Genomic DNA, 24,673 nt, shown 5'->3' with positions numbered 1-24,673 from the left:
CATCCATGCTGGCAGCAACTTACACGCTTGTTTACACAACTACACTATTTGACCTATATCCATTATATTAACCTGTTAACTGCAAGCTTGAGAAAAAAATATTCTCATTTATCTGGCTTTTTTGAAGAAACAAAAGTTCTCCTCTAATTTTTTTACTTAGAAAGCCTGGAAGGAGGTTTGGGTATTGCAGTGTGATTAGGATCTAATGCGTAATACATTAACTCTGCAGTGTTGTATGGCTTTATGAGATGAAGGAATCCTCATCCTGAATATTTATTGGGAGTTTTCATCTTTTCTCTTCTTTGCTTTCCTTCTGTCCATTCAACTGAACAATGTTAAGGAGCTGATCTTGCCTGACAGATCCTAGGCTGGAGATCTAGCCATCTTTGTCTATCTTTTGATTCATTCCCTTGCTACCCAATCACGGTCAAGTCCTTGGAGTCATCCTGGGCAGGGCGTGGCACCAATAAGAAGGCAGATAGTAGGGTGCTCCCACTGAAGACCACTCCGTTTGTAGCCATTTGGCCATGTTTCCTGAGAGGCTAGCTGTCCTAGTTTGCTTTCTATTGCTGTGGTTAATACCATGACCACAGACCACTTGGGGAAGAAGTTTATTTGACTTCTATAACCAATCTTCTCATTGACAAAAGCCAAGGTAGGCACTCTAATGGGACGGGAACCTGGAGGCAAGAACTGAAGAACAAGAAAAGAACGTTGCTCACTGGATTGCTCCCCAAGGTTTGCTCAGCCTGCCATATTATACAACCCAGGACAAACTGCTCAGGGGTGTCGATGCTCACAGTGGTCTGGGCTCTCCCACATCAATTATTAATTAAGAAACTATCCTATAGACTTGCCTTCATGCCAATCTGATGGAGACACATTGTCAGTTGAGGTTCCCTCTTCCCAGATGACTCTGACTTGTAACAAGTTGACAACAACACAAACACATTACCCTTAAGATAAAGCCTAAAGAAAGATAAAGTAGATTAGACCTGAGTTAGAGATTACTCAACAATTAAAAGCACTTGCTGCTCTTCTATAAGACACAGGTTCAGTTTCCATCACTTCCGTGGTGGCTCACAGCATCTATAACTCCAGTCTCAGGAGATCTGACACCCTCTTCTGACCTTCCCAGGAACCAGGCACTCAAGTGATGAACATGTACATGCAGGCAAAATACCCATATATGTAAAAATAATAGATGAACATTAAGTTTTTTTAATAGATTAGACCTGTCCTCAAGTGGCTTTGCAAAGAAGCCTAAATCAGTAGATGATTAGCCCTGAGAGCGCTGTTCAGAGGCCAGGAGGTCTGGAGAAGGGGCGCCTCAGATAAACTGGAGACACTGGAGATTACTTCTCTCTTGGAGATGGAGTGTGTGTTAGTTTGGGTTTCTATGGCTGTGAGAAGACATCATGACCATGGCAACACTTATAACAGAAAACATTTCATTGGTGCTGGCTTACAGCCTCAAAGGCTTAGTCCATTACCATCATGGAGGGAGTCATGGCAGCATGCAGAAAGACGTGGTGCTGAGATGGAACCTGGAGTTCCATCTCTTGATTCACACGCAGCAGAGGGAGACTATTCTACTGGGCGTGGCTTCCACACACACACACACACACACACACACACACACACACACACACACACACGCATATACATAAGACCTCAAAGTCTGTCTCCACAGTGACACACCTCCTCCAACAAAGCCACATCTACTCCCACAAGCTCACACCTCCTAATAGAGGCACTCCCTATGGGCCTATGGGGGCCAATTACATTCAAACTACCACAGATTGGAAAGAGTTCTTGGATGAACTGGCAATGACAAGGGAGTTATCTAGACACAAAGGGTGAGGGGAGATTCAGGCAAAGGAAAGCCCATGGGAAAGTGTCAGAGTCTGTCAAAGCAGGTCTCCTTGGCCTGGAAAAGTGATACTATCTCAGGAGCTGTCAGCATCCTAGACTTGCCCTATGCCATAGCACAAGGACCCACAATACTTAGGCTGCTTCTTATTTCTTGAAAAACACGCATCATGGACCACAGCAGAGGCTAGCTGGTTATTTTATGAATGCCCAAAGCAGATTTTCTCAAATGTAGCCTAAGGACAACTTGCCTCATAACCACATTAATTACTTTTTTTTTTAATTGTTCTCATGGACCACTATACATCAATGCCACTTTGTTTACTTTGTCTCTCAAATTGTGCCAGTTTTGGCTGTTGAGAGGTCTTTCTATTCATATCTTACATGTGTGTGTGTGCGTGTGTATGTGTGTGTGTGTGTGTGTGTGTGTGTGTGTTCATGTGGGGGGGATATATTCACATGTAGGTTTGTGCATGTGAAGGCCAGAGGTCAATGTCAAAGGTCATCTTCATTTACTCTTCTACAAAATCCTCCACTGAATGTTGAGCTTGATTCAGCTATGCTTACTGGAGAGCAAGCCCCAGCGATTCCTCTGTCTCTGACACTCTAGTGACAGAAGTACAGGTCTGTACCAATAAACCCAGCTTTGCCATGGGTGTTGGGCATTGAACTTTGGTTCTTGTGTTTGCACAGCAAGCACACTACCAATTGTGACATCCCTAGCCCCATTTGTGCCCTTTTGATACCTGATGATTGTGATTGTTTGTGTCTGTTTTGCTTGTTATGGTGCAAACATTTGTCAAACTCATACATTACTAAAAAATGGTTTCTAGGGCTGGAGAGATGGCTCAGAGGTTCTTCCAAAGGTCCTGAGCTCAATTCCCAGCAACTATATGGTGGCTCACAATCATCTATAATAAGACCTGGTTCCCTCTTCTGGTGTGCAGACACACATGTGGGCAGAATAATGTATAAATAATAAATAAATAAATCTCTTTAAAAGAAAAGAATGAAAACTGGGTCCTAATGTATTAAATGCAATCTTAAGTTCAAATTAAAATAAAAACTATGAAATGCCAGTAAATTCACACAGACTAATGCTTTGATGTACAGACAAATAGAAGAGGAGAGCATATGGCATGTTCTCAACTCCTGGAAATGATGTAGGCACAGACAAGGGGGTGGGATCACTTCAAGTACAAGAAAACAGATACGTCTCTTTTTGTTTCCTCTTAATAACATTTTACATAACTTTGCAATAATAAAAGCAAATTCATATAGAGATAAACTGTTAAGTGGTATATGCATGTTATGCATTTTGTAAATGGCAGTTTACCCAGTAGCTAAAGCATGTTTGAAGCATCTGGCAGATGTGTAGAAAGCAGTACACAATCGACATATAGACCGTGTCATTCAGGAATGTTATCAGCTGAAAATTCTTTCAGTGAGCTGAGAGAACGCTCTTGCTTCTGTGCCTGACCTTCAGTGATCTTCCTTGTGCTGACTAGGAACATATGGCTGTCTTCACTTTAAACACTTACAAATTCGGCCTGTCTCATGGTTGTGACTTTAGACCCGTTGAAGACTGTGGCATCCTCTTATACAGACTATTAAATCATGGAAAACTAAATCAAGCTCAACATCTCACCATGGGAATTAGTTGAATATAAATTTACATTTCTTCCCCCCTGGGATCAGTATTTAAAAAAAGTTTTTATATCTAACTTTGAGGTGATGTGTGTGTGTGTGTGTGTGTGTGTGTGTGTGTGTGTGTGTGTGTGTGTGTATTGTAAGGACAGAAAACCTATTTCCAGAAACATGTTTCCTCATACAGCATCTACCCAGGACACCCTTTGCTTTACTAGTCTTCTCCTTCACAAAACAAGCAAATACTTACTGGTATGTAAGGTCTAGGATGCTTGGTCCTAAAGAGGCTACATGACCAAAAAGGTGCTAGTGAGGGGACTCACAGTCTAGTACATATACAGAGAGCAGCCCAGACATGGGCGCTTGCGCTCTCTCTCTCTCTCTCTCTCTCTCTCTCTCTCTCTCTCTCTCTCTCTCTCTCTCACACACACACACACACACACACACACACACACACACACACACACACACGAAGAGACGGGGGATGGAGAGGGAAAGGGAGAGGAAGCAACAGATTATGTTATACAAATGAGGATAACAGATAAAGACTAGAGAACGCTGATGAGTGGTAGCTCCGTAGTGGGGGGTGGGGCTGACTAGAGAGCTCAGTGCTAAAGAACATACACTGTTCTTCCAGAGGACCTAACCTGGGTTCTCAGCTGTGAGGTGGCTTGTAATCCTATGTGGCTCCAAGTCCAAGGTTATCAACGCCTCTTCCTGGCCTGAATGGGCACTTGTACTCATGTGTACAAACCCACACTCAGTTGTAGACATATGCACATAATTGAGAACTAAACTCTTGATAAGTAAATAAAAGAAATTTTATTCCAGCTTCCAGATCCATTGGCTAAGAAATATAAATCAGCATATTAAAGTAAGGCTAGGAAAATTAAACTGCTAAAGGTTCTCAAAAAATATTTTAGGTTTTTTTTTTTTAAACCAAGTAGGAGAGTGAGCTGAAGCCATGCAGGGAGAGCTGCAATAGTAAAGGTGAGGTGAAAATTCTGTCATTTATGAGAACTGAATACATTGTGGATGATTACACAGCAGGATGAGCACAGGGGAAACAGGACATAAGTCTGCTAGCCTTTGGACGCTGGCTACTGAGGAATTTCCATGCCATAAAAAGACACTTGGACAATTCAGGAGGCGGTGGGAACTGTTAGACACTCTTCAGCCAAGAGGGGGATGGGCGTCATGGCAACTGAACTGTAGGAGACCTTTATTTGAAGCCAAAGCATTGTGAACAGGTATGTAACTATGAACTTCTCACAACCTTGGAGGCATTGGAAGAACCCGGAAAAGGGTGCTTGGCTTTCTCTGCATTTTCCCTGTGATCTTGAGACTCTGCAGTCACTTCTAAGTCATGCTTTACTTGGATAGCCAGCTCTCTTCCCACACATGAAGTCTGGCTCTGTTTCAGAAGAAAGTCACCTCTAAAAGCCACAACTCTGATGATGGTTCACAGGCCCAGCAAAGCCCAGACCTTAGTCAGGGTAACCAACTCCAGCCTCTTCCTCCCCGAAGCTGACTGCCTAACACCATCTACTGGGTTTGAAGAATACAAGTTTTTGCCTTCAATGAATTAAAGCAAATCTCCTTTTTTATATTTAAAAAAAAAAGGCATCTTTCCCAGCATCCTTTTCTTCCCATAGTCCTTGGACTTGGGAAAGTTGCTTACACAGGCAAGTTCTCTGAATCCCAGCAGGACTCCCTAGTTAGCAGGGTGGGAGGCCACTCTCTGCAGAGCAACCCATCCTCTCCCATGAGGGAGGTGGGAGTATTTAAGGAGCCTTTTGTTGACTCCATCTGGAAGCCAACAATTCTCTCACGATTTATTGCAAAAGTTTGAGCTCTTACGTGTCAGGATTTTTTTTTTTTTAAGTGACAAAAGATGAACAAGAGTTGTATACTGTCAACTACAACTACAAAGCATTGTTAAGAGCAGAAGATAACCTGAGTGAGTGGACACAGCTCCCACATTCTTGGATCAGAAGGATAGATAGTGTTAAAGTGTCAGTGTGTCATGTATTCATCTATGTACTAAATACAGTCCCCATCAGAAGACCAAGGAGAAGCCAGGTGTGGCAGCGCACTCAGTCATCTTAGCACTTGGAAAATAAAAGCAAGAAAAACCAGAAGTTTGTGGTCATCCTAGACTATGTAACAATTTCAAAGACAGCCTAGGCTACATGAGACGCAGCTCTAACCAAAGCAAAACAGAATCCTAAAAGAGCTTTTATTTGTCTGTACTGAAAAGCTAATTCTAATGACTGGAGTAACATAAAGATTATACAAAGCCATAATAGCTTTGAAGGGGAGAACCAGGTTGCTGCGCTTATCTAAACTGATCTTAAGACTTACTGTAATGCCATTGATTATTAAGACAATGTGATAAGTGGCATGATGTCACAGAACATAATGGAAAGTCCAAAACACAGCCACACATGATAAAAATCAAAGTTACAGAAGATGCAATGTCTATTTTCAAGAGTCTCTAAGTCTACTGAAGGTTATGAGCTAAAATGTATGATTTAGTGTAATAAATGCTACCAGAACCCAGAGAAGGAACCTCTTACTCACAAGAGAGAGCCTGGGATCATTTGAATTTGAAAGAAGACAGAGTGAAACAGCAGCATTGTGGGTAGCAACATATGGACGAGAAACGAAGCACACAAGAGCACTAAACAGATGAGTAAACTGTAGGTTGTTGTTCAAACTGCTGCAACAGTGCATGCCGGGAGCGGAAAAAGAATGCATAGGAACATTAGAACTCCAACCCAACATGCCTTGCATAGCTAAAGGGAAGCTGGGATTTATTCTACAAGTGATCAGATCTATAGGAAATTTTATACAGTCATGTTTGTGCTCTGAAGTATCACTTCGCTAGAAGGATTAAAAAGTAAATTTGCTCAACTTAGAATTGGAGGTAGCAAGACCAGGCAGGATGCTACTGTAACTGCTCTTGGTGGGACTCACTGGAGGCTCTCCCCAAGGCAAAGGACAACCCTTGAGGGTGAGGTGCTCAAAAGTGTAATCAGGGCCGGGCGCGGTGGTGCACGCCTTTAATCCCAGCACTAGGGAGGCAGAGGCAAGTGGATCGCTATGAGTTCAAGGCCAGCTTGGACTACAGAGTGAGTCCAGCACAGCCAAAGCAATACAGAGAGACCCTGTCTCAAAAAACAAAAAAAAACAAAAAAAAAATGTGTTATCAGGGGAGGAATATGAGAGGTGTTTCATTGTGAAGTGAGGAAGGACAAAGGAATGGGAATGAGTAACAAATGTTTCTTTCACCTCAGCTTTTTGTCACGTACAGCCTGGTTGCATTTAAAGGTAAACACTTTCAAAGACCTCTTTCTATAAACAGCCCAGGCCAGAGCAGAGGCTGGGAGGTAATTCTGGGAGGTGTACAGCATAGTAGAACGCCTGTGCCACTTCAATGCCACTTATCACGTCCAGTTCATGCTTGCTTTCCGACCGGCGTCCTTATGTTGTACCCACCAAGTACCTGGGAGAATACACACAAACAGGTGGCAAATGTGAGTCTGGCATTGTGTCTTCACTGGAGTTAAAATGAAAGCATTCTCAGCCAGTAAATGAGACATGCGTCCACCCCAGTCCATACGCCCTGTCCTAGTCACGCTTCCAGGCTCTCGCTCGGCAAATGATTTATGTTTCAAGCCCTGCCAAGCTTAAGCCTAGTGCTTTCCAGACACTAAACTATAAATGGCTGAAGAAATAACGGGAAAGGAGCAGAGTTGAAAGGCCAGTGGACAACTGTTTTTCTTTAGCTTTGTCTGGACTGAGTAACCAGCCAACTGGGGTCAGGCCACCCCACCTTTTATAACTCAGCGAGACAACTCACATGACCTCATCTCTGAGCAGTCACTGGGACCCTCACAAAGTCCCCAAGAGTCAACATCCCTGTTGTAGATAATCTCAAGACCCCCAATATCACTTATGTCTTGCTAACCCACCAGAATCTTCCCACTCTAGCAAGTGAGCTTATTTACAAACTGCAGGGCTTTAGGAGGTTGGTTTTTTGGTTTGTTTGGGTTTTTTTTGTTTGTTTTGTTTTGCTTTGTGGGTTTTTTTTTTTTTTGCTTTTTTTGAGGGGATATGTTTTGGGGGTGTTGCTGTTGTTTAGGTTTTTTGTTTGTAAGAAGGAAAACAGACAGAGACCAGCCCTGTAGCAATGCAGATGGGGGAGGGAGTGAAGTATGTTCTGCCCTGAGTGGTCCCTGAAAGCATTGGCCCTGGCTATATGTTGCTAGAATCCCTTCCCTGGGGGAGGCAAAAACAACATCTACCCCTCTTCTAAGAGACCCATCTTCATAATGAGATAAGCTAGCACCAAATTTCACTCTGAGGAAGCAGCAAGTTTATTAGGCTTTATACAGAACAATGCAGGTAACCTTAAAGCAAGCACACTAGAAGGTCTGCATCCAGCATGAATTATGACTCCCCCATGGTTACAGACAGAACCCTCCTGCAGTCTTTCCATATATACACGCCTAGCCCCTCCCTGAGACCATGTGCCATTACAGCAGAACTGCACACACCTAGTTGAAAGGGGTGACTGGGATACTCCAGTGAGGGTCCCATGATTGTCATTGTCCCTACCACTCTTTCTCTGAGGGAAGGTCAACAGTCAATGAGCCATGCTGTCGTGATCTTTTACAATTAGGAACAACTGAATTCATGATGATAGTTTCCAGGACAGTATGGTACAGCACTATGACAGATGCCACCACACCATCTCTAAGTAACAATGACACCATGAATGGGTTTACAAACAAAACAATCAGCTATGCTAATCTCTCTCCCACGTCTCACTCACTTGTTGCTCCCTGATAATATTGGGGTGCATATTTTCATCATCAAATGAAGACAGTATTCTCAGAAACACTTATTCTTTGTTTGAAACAAAGACCAGGCTGGCCTCAGACACACAGAGATCCACCTCCCAAGTACTGGCATTAAAGATGTGTATCACCACACAAACTTGGAAATACTTATTAACTTACAGGCTTGGGACCAGTTCCCAGTAGACTCAACACACTCATGTGGGAAGCTTGCTTACATTTATCCCTCCAATCCCAGTTTTTTTAAAAAAAAAAAAACTGTGCTTACAGGCTTTACCCATTTTGAGGAATCACCAATGTCTAAGCCACTGATAAGTTTTAGTTTAATATTTATTTACGTGCAATGGGAAGGTCAAATGGAAGGATCTAAGCAACATGTATTGACAAGAGACATGATTGGCTGAGGGGCAAATATCTGTTTGCAAGTTTTGTTTGGTTTTCACATGGGGAAAAGAATATCAAGTCAGAGTCCAGCAGAGGCTTTGCAAATGAGAACTCCAACCAATCAAAACTAACCAAAAAGCCGTCACGGAGTTCTATATAGTTGTCTTAGTTGCTATAGCAAAAACATCACATAATAAGTAGTCTAAACAGCAGGAAGTTGTGTCTTGGTCTGAAAAACCAAGACCAGGGAAGAAGCCTGGTGGTGGATCCTAATGAAAGCTCTTTGTGGTGGCACAGGCCTTGCTGTGTCCTCCTGGTGGAGAGCAGAGAGTGAGGAAGCAGGCCTTCTCCTACCCCATCTCAATATGACCCTGTGACTGCAAAAGCATTTCCTTCATGCTTGCCTCCAACCTTCTGTCAGCCTTGCCTTCCCTTTGTTGTTAGTTGAGTGTTTGTTTTGTTGCTGCTGCTGCTGCTCAACTTGTTTTGTTATAGGTGGTGGTGATGGTGAGGTTTGGGGTTTTTGTTTTGCAATTTTTCTGGCTTTTGGGAGAAAGGTTTGCCAGGCTGACCTCAAACTCTTGGCAGCTCTCCACCTCCACCTCCCTAGTGCTAGAATAACAGGAGTGAGTCATTAGGCCTAGCTACCATAGGTCTTAAAGTAATGGATGAGTCTGTTAATTCACTGAGGTACTAGAATCTCTCCTCTCTCTCTCTCTCTCTCTCTCTCTCTCTCTCTCTCTCTCTCTCTCTCCCTCCCTCCCTCCCTCCCTCCCTCCCTGTCTCTCTCTCTCTCTCTGTCATTAAGAGGGAATTTAGCAAATCAGTTTACACCATTTGGTCTGTGTAGCCCAACAATAACTTCTTTCACAAGAGAAAAGCTAAGAAGCCAGTAGTCGCTCACACCTGCTTCAGCAGTCCCGGTCTGGCACTGAAGGACCAGAAGGTTCCTAGAGAGCTACTGGCCTTCAGTTTACACTGGAAGCCTGAAGAAGCTAGATTCCGGTATCAAGGAAGAAAATTCAAGAATAGCAACAATGCTGCAGAAGAACACATCAGAGAGACGTAAAGGCAATGAGTCAAAAAGCCAAAACCCTCATTTTTAAAGGCTATACTTGGGTATCTTTGAGTTGGTTTGGTTTGTGGGATTTTGTTGTTGTTTTGGGGCTTTTGTGGGGGGTCTTATTTGAAACAAAGTTTTCACTCTATGCAGTGTTGCCCAGGCTGGCATCAAATCATTGGCACCTTCCTCAGTGCTGAGACACAGGTCTGAACCATCACACCTTGCTCAGGATATCAGCATGTAGATTTAGGAGAACACAAACATGGTGGCTATATTAGTTTTATACTATACCAGAGAAGTTTACTGCTAGCTGAATCTATTAATGTTCCTAAATTCTCCAATATTCTTAGAGTTAGTAGAAAAAATGTATATATAATATTCATTTATATATATATTATATACAACATATATAAGACATATGTTATATATATTGGGTGTGTGTGTGTCTTAGTCTTAAGAGGAAGTAATACATGCAATCTCTAAATATTTGAGAGATGGTGCTCAACCCTCCATCTCAAATGTCCTCTTTGTGGAAACCTGGACATCAGATTTTCCAAATGGCAAAGATACACAAACCAAGAGACTGAGATCTTTAAATTGTGGCCTGACATGGAACTGCCCTCAGCAGCTGCCAAATCATGAGTGAGAAACAGATGTTTGGGCATTAGGCTACTGAGGCTTGGGGGTTTGCTTGTTATTGTGCTAAAGCCTAGATTAGCCTGACTAACAGAGATAACAAGCAAGAAATCAAATCCAAGACGTGGGCCCGTGTGCTTACAAATAGGCTTGTTTACCAAGTTGGTGCTGAACAAGGACTGAGTGAGAATTACAGCTAGTGCAGAAAAGAAGCAACGCCAGCAGCTGCCTGCGAGCCGAGGCTCCTCTTCCTACCTCCTTGGAGCAGCCTTTCTCCCATGTTGTAAGGCAGGTGTGAGCTGGGTGGGGATGGGGCTGAGTGGTCCATAGACTTTGTAGTGTGGTGGAACTAGAGCAGGAGAAACGAGCCGTACGCCAAGTTTCAGACTAGGCTTGTTTGTGTTGTCCTTAGAAGCCCGAGGGCTGAGACACTGTCTCCTTCTCCACTGCCAACCACACTCAGTGCCACACACTTCCAGGCCCTCTGGTAGATGTAAGAGTACCTAAGATGAATCTCCGTGGTGTCAGTTACTTTTCTCATTACTGTGGCCAAGGACCCCACAAGAAGCAATGCAAGACAGGAAGGCCTGAGCTTGGTTCTTGGTCTGAAATATGACCCTAACAGGGAAGGTACAGCAGTAGGAGTGACAGGAAGTTGTGGAGGCAAGTGTGGATGGATGCTTGTAACCATCTCATGAAAACAGGAAACAGAGGACAGGAAGTTGGGCAGGGCTATAAAACTCAAAAGCCTGCCCTCTAGAGACCTACTTCCTCTAGCTAGGCTCCACCTCCCCTTCCAAAGCGGAGCCAGAAGCTGGGAACAGATTGATCAGACAATTGAGCCTGTGGGGGATGTTGTCTATACAACCCTAACTAAGCCACTTTGCCTTGAGTGTATACCCCAGACACCCTGTGCTCTGGTGAGCAGGGCATGTCCCGCCTGGGCTCCACTTCTTTGACTATCAAATGGAATATCTGAGTATGGTGAGACCAAAATACTTTGAAAACTAGATTTTCTTTGAAAAGATACTTGGGAACATAAAAAGAAGTTAATTAAAGGGCTGGGGAGATTACACCACGTATATATAACACTATTTGCTCTGTAAAACAGGAGGAGATGAGTTTGATTTTCCAGCCTACACAGAAAGAGCTGGGCATAGACAAGCATGTTGGTGAGACTTTATGGGTTTGAAGGGAGAAAAGGGTAAAGTGATGTGATTATATGATAATCTCAAAAAAGTATTTTTTTAAAGCTAGACATAGCTGTGTACACCTGTAACCCAAGCTTATGGGGTGGGGGTGGGGAATTTATGGAGAAGCCCCTGGCTAGCTAACCTAGGTGAAACAGTGAATGGTTCTACGAGAGACTGTCTCAAGGCAATAAGGTGGAAAGTTATATGAGAAAACATCCAAAAATCATGATCTGGCTTTCATATGTACCTATAGGGGCACACACATACTCACATGCATGTGCTATGCCACATAATGCACACCACACACACACACACACAACGTGCATGCAAAGAAACTGAAACTGCAAGACTGTAGAACAAAACATGCACATGCTAAGATTATGCAGAAAATTCTGAATACCTCCAAAGCCAAATAGCACCACTGGTTCTTTATTATTGTTAGCTACAGAAAATGTTCTCCTCAGGATAAAATAAATAAATAAAAAAGTACCCCTCTACAGTAAGCTGGTTGACTTTGAAAACATTTATTCCTGCCACACACCCAAGGAGAACACCTTGAGGAAACATAAGCTCCCTCTTGCTATATCAGATAATTGGCTGCAGAGATAGGCTTATCTGTAGTAAATGAGAATTACATGCACCAGAGTTCCCTTACCTATCGACTACTACTCATCTTCAGAGACGGTTAACAGAAAAATGTACTGCCTCCATAAACTGTTATGCTACTATTGATTTTTTTTTCTGTATGTATGGAACTTCCATATTTCTCTCTTCCTCGCTGATCAACCTGGTCTTTCTTTATATACCAACTGTGAGAATAGTTCAAGGGCTTCGCATTGAATTTTGTTTATGTTCCTCTAAAGGAACATTCTGCTTTTTATTAAGTGAGACTGCCTATGAAAATACAGTGAGGATGGCTCTTATAAGTGATTTACTACTGAAATTCACATACTGCCCTGGACCTAGCCCGCATTAAAAGCATCGCATGGCACAGAATAAGAAAAAGAAAGTGGGCTTTGTTGGGAGGCAAACTTAGTTTTTAATTTCCAGTACAGAAGCCCATTGGCTCCCTGAATCTTAACTTGGCATATCACTTAAGCACTCTCAGCCTCGGGGAAAGCTACCCTTATCAGCACCTTATGGGATTTTTATGAGGATGGTGTGCCCACCACACATTTGGTGATATCTTATTATTAGATGGTTAGGAATGAAAGCATCATAATGACCTTGGTTCAATAGCTTGCAGAGAGAGAACTGCTGAGCAAAGAAAGGGTCTCGTCCAGCTCCGTGGTTGGCCTAAGAAGCTTTCGAGTTCTACTTCTGGGGTACTGTGGCCCCCACCACTCTCTTCTCTGTCCCAGATTTTATCAAAGACATCCTAATTAATAACTCCCACAGAGGCACTTTGACGGGTATCTTCCTAGGCCTCCTACAGATTTTGTAGCCTCAGTATTTCTAAGAGCTCCTGCTCTCTGCACACCCAGGATGCCTCACTCCCTCACAGTGCCCGACCCAACTAAGGAGATCCTGCTCATTTTCTTAATTTTAGAGTCCCCAGAGTATTCCCTTATGCCGCTTTCCTTCTCGTTGTCTAGTTAGGTATATTCCTCTTGTCCTTCCATGTAATCATTCTCAAATTTGGACCTCCCGCCCTGGACAGACAGCTCCAGCCTGTCTACCTAGAAGCCCTTCGGCTGCTTCATCTTCCATCCACAGCACCAAAACTTAATTCTTTGCACTCTACACTAAGTCTGCCCATAGCCCTTCCCTTCCCGTGGGCTCTTTTTCAGTCAGCAAAACTACCGTTACCAGACACCCAGCTGTGTTCTGATTCTGAGTTTCCCCATACTCCACTCCGAGACTTACTACATCTCAAGTTGTTCTTTGTTGTGCATTGATATATTAGCACCATGCTCCAGCTTAGGTCTCCATCCCTGAAAATTACTTCCCGCCTCATCTTATGGAGTCTCCCAGGCTCTGAATACGCAGCCTTCACACAAACAGAATAAGCTGTCAGCAAGAAGAGGCTACTCCAACAGCGGCCCTCAAACAAACGACCTGTTTTCTAAACATGACAAAACAAGGATATTGAGCCAAAATCTGACTCAACCACATTACTAAGCTTGCCTCTCATTCATCTGACCTTTAAAATAGCAACATTTACTTGAGGGAACAAGCAGAGAACTGGCTTGCATTCTAGCTCTGGCTTGCATTCTAGCTCTGGCTTCTTGTAGCACTGCACATCAGCTCTAGAATGGGATCTGTCTTCAAACATCTAGAGTCCCAGTATGCACTGTAAGACACCCTAATTTGAGGCCTCATTCCCTCTCGAGTCCTATCTACCATTGTGATCGACTCCATTTCTGCCTCATCAGCCCACTTCTGCCTGGTCCTCTCCACCCATACAAACACCTGTACAAGAAGTACACAATGTGTATTTTCAGCCTCCCCGTTGTCACCACTGCAGCCTCCATCCTATGCCCTGCTCATCAATGCAAGTTTGACATTGTTCTCCTCGTGCTTTATAATTGTTTAGTTACATGTCTCTATGTGAAACGTTACCTCCTGGAAGAGAGGAGACCTGCGCTGTCCTGGTCTCACTTCTGTTGCTTTGTTACACTGCTCCAAGAAAAAGCAACAGATAGAGTAAAGGAGGCTTTTGTTTTTGTTTTAGCTACCCTGATGGTGAAATCAGGCAGGAACTTCCAACAACTGCTCACATCACATCCACAGTCAAGAGCAGACAGCAGTGAAGGCATCCACGCTTACTTACTTGTGCTCAGAGTGGTACCCAGTCCAAGACCTTGCCTAGGGAACAGTGCTGCCTGCTGTGGGCTGGATCTTCCCACATCAATTAATCTAATTAGCAGAATTCCCCCACCGTCCAAAACATAGGCCAAGCCAATACAAGCAACCCCTCAGTAAGACTCCTTCCAGGTGACAAGGCTGTGTCAAGTTGACAAACTGAGCATCTCATGCATAAAATAGCTGCTCCATGAACAAATAAACCCTCAAATCTTAGTAACTTGACATTTTCTAATCATCTGAAGCCCCACACACAATGAACACATGTAGCCATCTCCAGTGGCACTATCAAATGGACCTAATTTAGAGATGGTCTGGAATTCCTAGGGCCTGGAATTCCTCTTTTGGGTCTTCAGTTTTCATCTGATGATGATTAAGGGAGAAAATACAAGCTCATTTTAGGAATCAGAAACTCTTCTCAGACCTATTAGCCAGAATCCACTCATACAGTTTTGCCTGACCTAAGTGGACTCAGATTTGTCTATGTGTCTGAGGTGGGGGGGAGTGGAAGAAGCCCTTCATGAGTGCCAAGCAGAGCCCTCACCACAGCAGGCCTGGACTTGCAGAAATTAGCAGTGGTTCGTGAGAAATACTGTCTTCGTGAATAAATTACAGCTCATCTCGTGGGTTTAAGCAAGCTGTTACTCCACTTTGCCCAAGGTCTGGAACAGAACAGGGAGACTGATGATGAGAATGTGGATGAGAGCTGCCTCAGCTGGGCACAATTGAGTGCTATCAACAGCCATGACAGTTACAGGAAGATGGCAGGTGAGCACTGAGGAGAAGGGGCAGGACGCCAGGTTCATTTTCTTTAGAAGGTTAAGTCTATCCCAAGTTTCTTCATGAGGCCTCCATTTAGCCTCCCTTGGGATTTGAAACAAGTTGAATCCTTGACAAAGAACTTCTCAAGGCCCTCGCCCATTCATCCTTCAAGTTATAGGTTTCACTTCCAGAAGCTTAAAGACGAGCAATAAAAAGTCTTACATTCCATTTCTAATGACTTCATATTTTTCCCGTAATATCTCAGATCCCTAGAAAAATCTTTAAATGTTCTCATTAAACCCAAATAACTTTCTCATTTTTTAACTGAAAGCATTCCCCCATAATCCCTTGATTTCAACTTTTTATGGCACCCTTTAAACAAAACGTAAATTTAGAGCTCAAACAGCTTATCAAACATTCCTTTAAAGGAATAGTATCTACTAATGTGTCCAGTTACATAGTCAAGGTTCCAAATGATATTAATAGAACGTGGTATGAGTTACACCAAGAACACATCACACTGCTGGGATATGATACAAACCACTCTAAATGTCTGCATGGAAACATGGGCGCCGCACTGTTAGGAATGGGACTGAGGCATCGCTTTGTCTACTCCCTGGTTGGAGATAACTATTAAGATCTTTGTTTTGTAATAAGTGCAACGTGATAAGCCAACTAATCAGATGTCCCACAAGAGATGGTTTGCAGATGCATAGAATTACCAACTATGAGCTCTCAACTTTATATACTACAGACCCCAACTTGGAGGACATAGCATCGTAGTCTTCAGAGTCATCCTACTGTAAGCTCATCCACAAGTCTCTAATCTTCCCTTTACAACATCCTCAGCCCACAAACTGAGGCTCAGAAGTCAGGCTTACCATACTTCATCTTCATTTTAATTACGACAGAGAGAGAGAGAGAGAGAGAGATTTATAAAGCAAAGGATCACACCAGTGTTTACCTTCAAGCCTCCGGCCTGGCACTGATGACATGTAGGCAGCAGATATGTCCTTACACCTGCAGTCTGCCCTGTCTTCTGTCAGCCAACACCCAAGTATTCCTTTCTGCACACTTGCCATGTGTGCATTGTAACACTGGCCATGCTCAGGGCACTGGCTGGCACCCATGCTGGCTTCTGTAAAGCAGAAAGCACACTTCAAGAAACAGATAAGCTGATTAAAAGAAAAGACTTATAGAAACCAATAAATACATTTCAAAATTATGTCCTGAATACCCATTGATACCAAATATTGCACTTAGCCTGGAGATTAAAACATATGAAATAGGGTGTCTTAGGGTTACTATTGCTGGGATGAAACACCACAACCAAAGCAACTTAGGGAAGAAAGGGTTTAATCAGCTTACACTTCCACAGCATTGTTCGTCACTAAAGGAAGACAGGGCAGGAACTTGGATGCAGGAGCTAATGCAGAAGCCATGGAGGGGGTGCAGCTTACTGGCTTGCTTCTGGTGGTTTGCTTTCTTATAAAGCCCAGGACAAGCAGCCAAGGGGTGTTACCACCCACAATGGCCTGGGCCCTCTGCCATTAATCACTAATTAAGAAAATGCCCTACAGGCTTGCCTCTGGCCAAATATTATGGAGATACTTTCCTATTTATTTATTTATTATTTTATACTCTGGTGCAGTTTTCCTACCTCCTCTCCTCTCAGTCCTCCCTCCCAACCTCCCCTCTCCTCTCAGTCCTCCCTCCCAACCTCCCCTCTCCTCTCAGTCCTCCCTCCCAACCTCCCTTCCCATCCACTTCTCCTCCCTTTCCTTCAGAAAAAGGGTGGTGGTGGTGGAGGCATTTTCTTAACTGAGGTTCCCTCTTCTCAGATGACTGTAGCTTAGATCAAATTGGCATAAAACTAGCTAGCACAGAGGGTCAAGTTGACACAAACAATATATGAATAAAATTATGTGAAGAAAGCACTTGGGGTGTAGATGTGGCAATGATCTTGGCAAGCTGGTAATAGGTTATAGCAGAAGTATAAAAGCACTTATTGGGTAGCCATGTGCTTTATAGCAAACATACCAATTGCTTTATCTCCGGAATAATTTTATAAATGACAGTATGATTATTATCTTCTTATGCAATTAAGAAAATCAACGTAGGGAGATCAAGTAACTTGCCCAAGGTCACTAGCATTAGGTAGAAGGGACAGAATCTAGTAGGTTACAGATGTTTGGGGTGCAAACAAAATGGAAGCGGGGAAGCATCTGCAGGAGAGGTGACATTGCTAATTTTTGCAGGAGAGTAAAGGATGGCTGAGGAAGAAGAAAGTGGTGTTTTCCAGGGGGAGATACAGCATGGGCAAAGGCACTGAGGAAAGAGAGGATGTGAAACATCCAGACTGCATTGTTGGAGGCTAGAGTTCAGAGCAAGGTGCATGCAAGGGAAAGTGTAGAAAGATGTGCAGAGAAGTGAACAAAGTTCCAAGTCTGTACTGCACTTGGGAGTGTGGACATTTGATTGCAGAGGGTGGGAAGTGATGCTCATTCTGAGGTCTTGGTCAGCTTTTTGTTGTTAAGAACTGGTCTCGCTCCAAGACCTTGCTCTACCCTCTCCTCATTTCCATTCACATGCTAAGACCATTTTTCATTTGACTAATAAACTCCTTTCATTGTCCTCTCAGTCTTTTAATAGATTCTTGGAAATGGTCACAATCTCAAATATTTACCCCCTTTAAAGCAAGTTGAAAGTTCATCATTTTAATTAAAATTCATCATAGTTTAAAATAATGAAAACAACTATACATGGACAATTACCATATTTATAAAGCTTAAGTTAAAATAAAGTTAAAGTCTAAATTATAGAAGGGAGCATCCTGGAAAATGCATTTATTAAAAAGATGGTGGAAAAGATACCAGGATTGAACCTAGGCTCTTGCATATGATAGACAAGTAGACAAGCTTTCTATCCCTGGGCTATATCCTCACTAAATTGTCCAAGGTGCCCTTGAATTTACACTGTAGCCCACTCTGGCCTTGGAGTTGAGATACTGCTGCCTCAATCTGTCAAGTGGCTGGATTTCAGACCTAGACCTGCATTAACAGGCGCTCGTTACCTCTCTCTCTCTCTCTCTCTCTCTCTCTCTCTCTCTGTCTCTCTCTCTCTCTCTCTCCCCCTCTCTCTCCCCCCTCTCTCCCCCTCCCCCTCCCCTCTTTCTCGCTCTCCTTCCCTCTCCTCCTCCCCTCCCTCCTTCTCCCCTCCCCTCCCTCCCTCCCTTCTCTCTCTCTCTCTCTCTCTCTCTCTCTCTCTCTCTCTCTCTCTCTCCATCTCAGCACACTCTTCTCTCATTTGCAAATCACCTAAAGAAATTTCCCTCCCCTCCTCTTCCTGCCTCCATGCTCCATTACAGATTTTTAGAGCATAGACGAACTTTCAGGCAACAGATTGGGAAGTGGGTGTCACACTGGGCTGCCAACAGATTTTCCTCTATGAGGAAAGAGGTCTGAACACTCCCAAGTTAATCATTTCTATCCTCTCTATCCTTACTTAACTAAGTGCTGAGTAGCAGAAGAGTAAGTGCTGTGGGAATTCTGAGAGGAAATATCAATGGAACTGAAAATGTTCAGTGGCTTGGGCTAGCTCTACTTCAATCAAAGTTTTCCCTGCAAGTAGAAGTAATGGCCACTGTAGGAGCCCTATGGAAACCTAATACTGCAGAAACTTCCTATACATATGGGAAAGTGATCTAAAAAGAAATCACCAAAGAACAGAGAGAAAGAGTACCAACTGAACAGCTCTCATTAAGAAATGAAGCTTCTAGTACAAGCAATGAGTTACATCTAATTGAGTTTTTGGCCAAAGAGATCCCACAGGAATGCCCAAACAACCCAGACTATTGCCACGGCTATAGGTTGCTCTCCACAAACTAATGATAAGGCCCCATTGCTGAAGATAACACCCACATAACTCACTGAACATGGAGAAGTCAAACTGGTGGTCTACCTAGAGCCTCCACCACTACCAAACAGTGCTCATATACTGGAATGTACTCTGCATGCTACCAAAGGATAAGGTAAGCACTAACCCAGAAACAAGCACTGACATCAATGATGGTGATCTGTCTGTAAAAGAAATGCTGGTACAACAGTGGCACAAAGCGTGAAGGAGTAATTAACTAATATCTGACTTTACTTAAGATCGAATCCGGGAGAGGGGAATCCATGCCTGACACCGTTCAGATGTCCAAGAGCCTGAGACTAGACAGGCCATGGATTGAGGGAAAAACAAATACTATTGCTCTGTTAAAGCAACAGCAAAAATTAACTCCTAACAATGTTCTGGCGTACTCAAATCAGTGCCTTGTTCAGCCATTGTCTTAGAAGCTTCTTCTCGCAGCAGGTGGGAACAAACATAGAGACCCCGGGCAGACAAGGTACGGAGAGTGAGAGAACTTGGAACACTCAGTCCTGAATGAGATATCTCCATCAAATCCCTCCCCTCGGGGCTCAGGGAACTCTGTAGAAGAGGACGCAGAAAGAGTGTAAGAGCCAGAGGGGATGGAGAGCACCAAGGAAACAAGGCCTTCTCAGTGCAACAGGACCAATGCACATATGGATCAACTGAGACTGTGACAACATGCACAGGACTGCACAGGTCAGCACCAGATGGGTCCCAGAGATGAGAGGAAAAGGGAAGCCCTCATTCTTTACCCAGAAACTATCTCCAATTGGTAGCTATTTGTTCAAACAATTAGTTTTCTCCAATGAATTCTCTCTGGGAATACAAACCATTTTTAAGGTTTTTACATGCTCAGCAGTAGAAGGTCATTGCTAAACAAACTCAATGACATCGTTAAAGGTTTATTGTTTTGTTTCAATCTCATAATGTTTTGTGAGGGTATTTTTTTTTCTTTTTTGACACTTTACAGGTCCTTTGCATATATATTATGCCTTGCAGTTTTGTGTTTTTATGGGATTCCTGTTTGTGCAAATGTGTGTTTCTCCATAACTACACGTGTTTCTTATTCTTTCTCTTTGGCTTCTTTTTTTCTGTTTGTTTGTTTTGTCCTATTCCAAGTTGTTTTTATTTTACCTTATTTATGTATTTATTTGATTATTCTTTAAATGGCTGTTTGCTTTCTAAGGAGAGAAAGACTGTGGACCCAGATGGAAGGGAAGAAGAGAGAACTTGGAGGAGTTGGGGAGGGGAAACTATAATCTGAATATATTGTATGAAAAAAATCTATTTTAAGTAAAAGAAAAATAGAAAAAAAACCCAGCTAGGAAACATTCTATGTTTGTATTACACACACAGAGGAGGGAGGGAGGGAGAGAGAGAGAGAGAGAGAGAGAGAGAGAGAGAGAGAGAGAGAGGGAAACACTTTTTTCTGATGCTATGAAGGCTTGAACCTCAAATTATTTCTTATTTCCTGTATGATATAATACACAATAAAATATCAAACTGTCATAACAATACCATAACAAATTTTCATTTGCACTGCTTATTTGAGTAACATTAAAAGTATACTTATGTAAATTCCATTATGTATTATTTTATTTAGTACTGACAAAAAAAAAATAGCCACTAAACTTACCCCTATCTGAAGATAAAGGAACTGGGGTCTAAAGAAACCAGGTTGTGGTCACAGAACTAGAGCAGCAACCTAGTCTCCTGAACACTTATCTTCAATGCGCTAGCTGGGGTTTCTATAAAACCCCACAGCCATAAGCAAGCTAGGAAGAAAAGGGTTTGCTTTGCTTAGATATCTGCCTTTATAGGGTTTCTCTTCACCACTGTGAAGAGACGCCATGGCCGACTCTTACAAAGGCCAAGATTTCCTTAGGTCTGGCTTACAGTTTCAGGGGTTTATCCAGTCCATTATCATCCTTGCGGGAATCAAGGCAGCATGCAGGCAGGCACAGTGCTGCAGCAGGAGCTGAGAGTTCTGCATCTTCATCACCACGCAGCATACAGTCTTCTGCAGGCACCCAAGAGGAGACTCTCTTCCCCCGGAACTGGGTGGATCTTGAGCATTGGAAACTTCAAAGCCCCACCCCCCCACTGTCAGGCAAGTCTTCCAACAAGGCCACACCTACTCCAACAAGGCCACACCTCCTAACAGCGCCCCTCCCTGTGGGCCAAGTATCCAAAATCATGGAATCTAGGTGGGCCAAACCTATTCAAACCACCATCCATCCATCATAGTCTCCCATCAAAGAAAATCAGGACAGGAACTCAAGCCAGGAGCTGAAGCAGAAGCCATGGAGGAGTGGTGCTTACTGGCTTGCTCAGCCTGCTTTCTTATGTTACCTAGGACCACCTGCCCAGGGGTGGCACCTCCTCCAATGAGCTGGGCCCACCCACATCAGTCTTCAATCAAGAAAATGCACAACAGATTTGCCTACAGGCAAACCTCATAGAGGCATTTTCTCAACTAAGACTCCCTCTTCCCAAATGCCTCTAGCTAGTGTCAGGTTGAGGTAAAACTAACCAACACGTTCAGCTGTAAGGACTCACAGCCTTTAGATATGGCTTCCTATAGACCACCCACCTAATTGTGTGTCATACATCAGAAAAACATTCATTAAGCCCTCCCGCCCCATGACTTCTGCCACAGTAGAGGGTGTCAAGGATGTCTTTCCTCAAAAGGACTAGATATCTGACCAGGTAACTAGGTATAGATCAGTTATCCTATGATGTTCTTGAAGCACCCTTTTGGCTTCTGTCTCAATGGTACCAAGAGTCTTTGTAAAATACAGTTGGTCTGGGGGGTTTTTTGTTATTGATTTGTTCGTTTGTTGAGTGTGTTGAGAGATGACTCAATTGGTAAAATGTGTGGTATATATGCTTGAGGCCCTGAATTCAATCCCCAGCACCTGCCAAAAAAAAAAAGGAAGACATCATGGTGTAAACTTGTAACCCCTGCGCTAAGAAAGTGAAGGCAGATGGATCCCTAAGGCTCTCTAGCCAGCCAACATAGCCTAAATAGGAAGGGCCAGGTCTGAGCAAGAAACCCTGTCTTTTGAAACAAGGTAGACAGCTCCTGGGAATGGCACCCGAGCTTGAGCTCTTGCCTTCCTGTGCACACATGTTGGCATGCCTCCTGCACACAAACATATACATTTTAAACACACAGAGATACAGGAAAGGTGGATTCTGTACCCTCATAAAACTTTACACAATAATTCTGATGGAGAAGAATAAAATAAGCAATACTCATACTGCATGCTCCTCAGAAGACTGTTGGGGGGGAACCCTATTCTTAGTGATTCCACCAGCCAGCTGCAGCCCAGACTTCTGAATACCTGTTCCTTTATTCAGCCACTTAGAGAGAACCTCGGGAAGTTTTAATAGAGAGACAAGACATTCTGCACTGAAAACTCACGTCAGGGCATCTAATAAAGAATGGGCTGCTTTAAATATTTAGAGCTGAGCTAAGACACAAAACCCACAACAAGGAGTCTGTCAGATGCATCTTCATTTGTCTGTGGTGAGAAACAGCAGAGGACAGGAAGTAGTTTTCAATTAGCCAATGGCGCAATACATGCCTGAGCCCTCAGCTATCATCACTCAGAAGTAAATAGGATTTTCCCTAATGGGCAAGATGTCCATAAAGACTGTTTGGAACCAACACCACTATATATTGATGAATCCACATTTGTGTGGATGAAAGCGTGAAAGTGTCTGAGGTGGTTTGAATGAGAAGGCCCCCTTCCCCTATAGGCTCATATATCTACATATTTAGTCCCCATGTGAGAAACCCCACACCATGTCTAGTCAGCCGTGCCCCCCTTCTCTCTCTCTCTCTCTCTCTCTCTCTCTCTCTCTCTCTCTCTCTCTCTCTCTCTCTCTCTCTCTCTCTCCCTGCTGCTGCCTACAGTTTGCCATGATAATAGACTGACACTCTGAGGCTGTAAGGATGACCCAGTTAAATGCCTTATTTTATAAGAGCTGCCTTGGTTGTGGTGTTTCCCCACAGCAATAGGACACTAAGGCAGTGTCTTTCTCCCATCCTGGGCTGGTGACATCAGGGTCCATGTAGTCTGAGTTGCAAAGAAGAAAGACTGGGAGCTTGTTGGGTGCAAAAACCATGTTGGGTGGAGAAGAGAAAAGGGGGAGCAAGGAGCCAAAGAGAGTAAGAAAAAGAGCAAGTACATTGATCCCAAGGAAGCCTTCCTCATTGCCCCGGTAGCATTCATTAGTGGGTTAACAGAGGCAGACAGAGAGGTTACGCAGAAAACCAAATGCCAACACCCCACTGCCTCTGGCTTCAGTTCCCAAAACAGAGAAAACCTTCCAATGCATCATCTATCTGCCTCTACTCACTGAGTCCAGTCAGGAGCTCTTTTCTAAAAGCATGGAGACAAGTAAACTTCCTGAAGTGTTGTCACAGCACAACCAGCATTTGCACAATAAACATGGCCTGTTGCCTCGGCAGATTTTCCAGGTCACTTTTACCAGGGACTACTTCATGGCCAGTTTATGGCTCAGGTTGCTTGGTTCACAGTTCATTTCTGAGTTCTTCTTGAAAGAGAGGGGGGAGAAAGAAACAGACAGAGAAACGGACAGATAGACACACGGGGAGAGAGAGAGAGAGAGAGAGAGAGAGAGAGAAATGATTCTCTAGAAGCCTAGTAAGAATAACAGTGGGAGAAGCCAGATATTTTTGGCAGCAGCATTACAGAGTTAATGACAGACTTTTCATTCTAGGATCTTGCAATAAAATCCAGGGGCAGGGGCTGACAGGTGTAGAATGTTTGCAAGTACGATAAAGAAAATTAAAGCAAATGAAGAAACTCAGTCCTCTGCCTGACTCTTCCTCCTCTGAGCCCTCAGCCCCGAGGCCACAGCTCTCTGTTCTAAGCCATCTAATGTATTCTAAGGCACACTTCTGAAGAGCTTGCTCACTATACCCTGATTATTGTGCTGTTCAGATGTTATCTGCTGGCTTATTGCTAATGAGAATACAGAGACGAGCACCGGATGTGCACACACACATTGTCCAATCTCCAAATATGTGTTGTCACATTTCCAGTTAAATTCAGTGTTCACGTTGTAAGAATATGGGAATGTTATTCAGAGATGACATAGGCACCGTGATCCCAACTCCTTTCCTGGAAAAGAATAATTGCTTTAGGTTTTCTAAATGCATCCACCTACCATACAGTTTCCTTCATAGTTTCCCAACTATGAGGAAATATTCTTCTCAATATCAGATGCATCAAGTAATCTCTACATTCTTTTCATGTATGTTGCACTGTGGTTCAAACAGGAAGTAGTCCCTCAAAAGATAATTGGGTACTTAAGACTTGGTTCCCAGGCTGAGGTACTTTTGGGAGTTACTGGATCATAATGGTGATAACCTCATCTATTGATGAGTTCATTGTTGAATGGGCTACAAGAGGTGGGGCACACACAGTTAGAGGAAGTGAGCCACGCCTCAGGGTGCTTACCATTGAAAGCAGTGCCTTAGGCCCTTTCCCCTCATT

At 43.4% G+C, this 24,673-nt stretch overlaps 1 long non-coding RNA gene across 2 annotated transcripts; it reads right to left on the bottom strand.

Annotated features, from left to right (window-relative positions):
• Positions 1–840: 840 nt before the first annotated feature.
• Positions 841–24,460, bottom strand: LOC311603811. 2 transcript variants are annotated; one of them, XR_014781269.1, is made up of 4 exons: positions 24,345–24,460; positions 16,192–16,365; positions 6,814–7,027; positions 841–969 (listed from the first exon to the last, which is right to left on the bottom strand). It is a non-coding gene; the product is annotated as an uncharacterized lncRNA (long non-coding RNA). The 2 variants fall into 2 exon arrangements; XR_014781270.1 differs by lacking the exon at positions 841–969 and having other exon boundaries at positions 6,564–7,027.
• Between the last annotated feature and the right edge of the window lie 213 nt (positions 24,461–24,673).

The sequence above is a fragment of the Acomys minous genome (genome assembly GCF_964271855.1).
Source record: "Acomys minous genome assembly, chromosome: 8".
In the NCBI taxonomy this organism is placed as follows: domain Eukaryota; kingdom Metazoa; phylum Chordata; class Mammalia; order Rodentia; family Muridae; genus Acomys; species Acomys minous.
The sequence above is the reverse complement of the archived record's forward strand: the minus strand, read 5'-3'. Positions and strand labels throughout refer to the sequence as shown.